The sequence below is a fragment of the Saccopteryx bilineata genome, chromosome X, assembly GCF_036850765.1.
Source record: "Saccopteryx bilineata isolate mSacBil1 chromosome X, mSacBil1_pri_phased_curated, whole genome shotgun sequence".
Classification (NCBI taxonomy): domain Eukaryota; kingdom Metazoa; phylum Chordata; class Mammalia; order Chiroptera; family Emballonuridae; genus Saccopteryx; species Saccopteryx bilineata.
Genome location: NC_089502.1, coordinates 53131572 through 53136043, shown reverse-complemented (window position 1 = coordinate 53136043; position 4472 = coordinate 53131572). Strand labels below are relative to the sequence as shown.

At 36.7% G+C, this 4472-nt stretch overlaps 1 pseudogene; it reads left to right on the top strand.

The window, feature by feature from the left end:
- The first annotated feature begins 3707 nt into the window (after positions 1-3707).
- LOC136317907 (U2 spliceosomal RNA) lies at positions 3708-3801 on the top strand (annotated as a pseudogene).
- The last annotated feature ends 671 nt before the right edge of the window (positions 3802-4472 follow it).

Here is a 4472-nt window from a genome sequence, read left to right as displayed (position 1 = left end):
TGAAGGTTTTATAGAGTAAATAGAAGAAAGTGTCATAAAAGTGCCATAGCTACCATTGGGAAGTTAATATAATTATCTGTTTTAATTTTTAGTTTGAAAGAACATTCAAATGAAATTGCCAAAATTTTAAATAGACAAAAACAGATTCTTGAGTGATCAAATTTTGAAGGCATAAGCATACATTTGTGGTATAACATGATCTCTGGCAAACTGATTGTTAGATAAAGGAGACAGAATTATAACTAAATGAGGAAGAAAAATGTTAGAAAAAAGTCTGTGCCAATTATGAGCACTTATCTAAAGGTTTAAGGTTGATTGTGTTAATTACCTTGAAGCTCTTGAAAACAACGATTGTCATTCTGGAAGAGGCTACATTAGAAACAATACCAGGAATATTTTCTTAGTTTGAATCCCCATCGTACAAGTGCAGAAAGAAGCACCTTAATTTTAGTTTTCTGTTTGGGATGTTTTTCTGAGAAGAATGAAACTGTTTTTTAAGAAGGCATGATAAAAATTTCTAAAAATATTCAAACATTTTCTTTCTCCAATAAATAAAAACAGCATGTATGCCTGTGCATATAGGGAGAGAACTACTGAATATTTTTGAGCAATATGACCTGAGTGTTGTTTTAGAAGAAAACCCTGGTGACACTGTAGATTGATTAGACTGAGGAAGTAACTTATGAACAACAAGATTTCTTAAGATATTGTTCCTATAGTCTAAGTGAGAGATCATGGATGTCTGATTTAGTGAAAAATAATGAGTAAGAATGAAAAAAAGGGAGATAAAAGGCATTATTGAGATAAGAACTGTTATTAATATACTGAATTAGTAGGTTATCTGGAAGTAGAGTTTGTGTTGACATAAAATCAGTAATTTATTATAGTTTGAGATGAATAATGCATCAAAGAAAGAATAGTACATTACAAAAAATAAATTCTGAGGAAAATAGTTTCTAATAATCTAAAGGGCTGAAAGCAAACAAAATAAAGTGTCATATTGTGCCATTTTTATAGGTTTCTCTCACAATTGGATACAGTTAGAACCAATCATGGTTCTGAGATTTTCACAGTTCAAGCCCAAACAAGAAGCATTTGAATTTAACTTGAAGATTTCCTATATAAAGAAACCTCAGTACTTTAAATAAAAGAAAAATTGCAAAGTTCAGATAGCCATTGTTGGGCAGAAAAAATGTATTATGCTCACTTTTGTTAAAGATGACGCTGCCCACATGGAAACCGTCGCCCAGGTGATATTAATGTGTGTTGGGGGCTGGCTGTGGGCAGGCAGAATCCTTGTAGCCTGGGGCTTGGTTTTGGGATTAAGCCTTTCCCACCCTTTTTGATGTGGGGTGGTACAATCCCATCATGCCCCAGATAAGTGACTTTGTATTAGAGACTTCCCTATTTTGTATATTGGATTAAAGGTTTTGATTTCTACACTAAAGTGGGGGCAGAACGGGAGATTGCCTCTCAGTTCCTGGGATTATTAGCATTAGAGGAGAGAGCAGAGAGCAGAGAGCAGAGAAGGGTCACGTGGAGGAGGCCCAGGTGAGGCAGCCAAGATGGCGGAGTGTTGAGTGAGAAGCCAGTTAGTGCAGAGTTTGTGCAGGGAGAAGGAAGGAGATGGGGAACAGAGGTGAATAAGTCTGGTGAGCTAGAAACCTTTGATTCTAGGAAACTCGAATAAGTCAGTAGCTTTGTGAGCACTGAATGTGAGTGGGTTTTGGAGCCCAGTGTGTGTTTTTACTTGCCCGCCAGGTGCAAGCTAGGATTAAAGACTATGGCCCACCAGTTCTTGGCTCCATGTTTCTTTACCGACTGTCTGAATCCAATGCAAACCTGCATGGGCCAGGCTGCTTTGATAGTGGCAGCCATGGCCACTGGCTTTACAGCCATCTTACCATTTCTGTGCTTATCCTACCTCTTTATTTTTTAATTGAATGTATTGGGGTGATGTTGATTAACATGATTATATGGGTTTCAGGTGCCCAATTCTACAACACATCTCTGTACACTGTATTGTGTGTTTACCCCACAAATCAAGTGTTCATCTGTTACTGTTTGTTTTCATTATACCTTCCTTCACTTCTCTTCCCCCAACACCCTGTCAATTACAACACTGTTATCTATGTCTTTTGGTCAAATACGTTTGTAAAATATGATTTTTATGTTTGCTCACTTAGAGTTTGCATTAAAGGCTGGGCAGAGCCAGGTATATATGGTCTGTGAAATTGCAAATTACCTTCCTGCTTGGGAAGGCTCATTGTTTTTGCTAATGTTTGCTGCAGAGAGCTTTTCACACCAGAGTTTTGCAGAGGAAGAAGAGAAAGAGAAGAGGCAGAAAGCAGCCATGTTTGCGAGTGAGAGAAGAGAGCATGCAGAGTGCTAAAGAAAACACCATGTTTGTGCCGAGAGAGAAGGTGTGCAGATGGGGAACCAGAGCTGAGGGGCTTTGGGAGCCCTACTGAGGTTTGTGGGAGCTTTTGATTCTAGGAGGAACCAGAAAAGATTCTATTGGTTGTGTAGCCGGAGAATGTGTCAGTGGCTTTGGGAACCCTGAGTGAAAGGGAAATGTTTTCTCTGTTTGTTTGCTCGTTGGCCAGTGTGAGACTTTAATAAAGGAATGGCCTACCATATTTTGGCTCCACTCTTTCTTTATCGTCTGTTCGAATTCAATGAGTACCTGCATGTGCATGGCCACAAGGATGGTGGCCCCTGGCCCTATAGTGTCCATGAGTTCTTTTTTTCTTTTTTGTGTCCTTTTTTGTTTAATTCTGCTACCTCCCTCACTCTTCCTAAGAGCTGTCAGCCTGTTCTCCATGTATAAGTCTGTCTCTACTTTGTTTGTTAGTTCATTTTGTTCATTAGATTCCACATATTAGTAAAATAATATGGTATTTGTCTTTCTCTGACTGGTTTATTTCTCTTAGCATAATAAGCTCCAGGTCCATCCATGCTATTGCAAAAGGTAAGATATATATGCTGTCTATAGGTGACTCACCTCACAATAAAAGATACACACAGACTAAAAGTAAAGAGATATAAAAAGATATTTCATGCAAATGGAAACAAACAAACAATCAAACAAAAGCCAAGGTAGCAATACTTATATCTGAAAAAATAGACTTTAAAGCAAAGGTTATAATAAGGGACAAAACAGGACACTGCACAATGATAAAAGGAGCAAGCCAACAAGATGAGATACCCTTGTAAACATTTACACACCTAATGTAGGTACACCTAAATATGTAAAGCAGATCTTGATGGACATAAAGAAAGAGATCAACAGCAATACAATCATAGTAGGGGGTTTTAACACCCCATTGACATCAATAGATATATCATCCAGACAGAAAATCAATAAAGAACTCTGTAGCCTTAAATGCTTATCACATCTCTTTAGCAACTGATCCTTTTATATATGCCCACATGTAGGAGGTTAAATTCTCTGGATTCTAATGGATTTTGAACTTTATATGCTAATAATTTCTCCGTTTCAATGTTTTCCTTTTTCTTTTGATAAATTTGGTTTAATAAGGATCCATCATTGTTGACTCATTCAGCCCAGAATAAATTTAGCTATCATTGCCAGATCAATTAAAAGATATTTATATGGTGACAATCATATATTATTAAACACTATTTCATAGTAAGAGATCACCTTTATTTTAAACAATACCAAGTCATTTGTTTGTTGAATTTATATTACTTCTCAGCCTTTTGATTAAGATCAAGTGTAGTATCTGTTCTTATCAGTTTAATATTTTAAAACAGACATATTTTATGAACTGAACTTTTTTTTCATACAAATTATAGCCTATATTCATATGATATAAATTGTCTAGATAATAGGTAAAACAAAAATTAGTGATTTGTATGTATTATCTGCATCTTGCCACCTGTGGAAATTCAGGGTAATGTTTTGAGAGTTTTAAGTTATAATGACAGTGATGTAAAAGAATGTGCACAATTCTACTACAAACCTTTATAATTGTGTTAACCAGTGCCATGCAAACAAATTCAATTAAAAAATGTATGCACACATATTTCCCTGTTTCTCTGGGGGATTTCCAAACAGATATACAGAAATGCAACATACAGTCAATAAAAAACAAGATACATTTTCATTCTTATGTAAGATAATTCCCAGTATGACTCATTGCCCATCCCAATGCAGTTTAAGTTTAAGATTGCAGTAGGAATTTTATTCTACTTACTCAAAGTGTAAACCTAGAATGTGAACTTTTCCAATCTTCTGATTATACTATGAAGGAGCAAAAAACAATTGTGAAGACACTTAGGCAGAAATATGGGGATAGGGAGAGAAAGAGACAGAAAAGAAGAGAGGAGAGGAGAGGAGAGGAGAGGAGAGGAGAGGAGAGGAGAGGAGAGGAGAGGAGAGGAGAGGAGAGGAGAGGAGAGGAGAGAAGAGAGAGGAGAGAGAGAGAGAGAGAGGAGAGCAGAGGAGA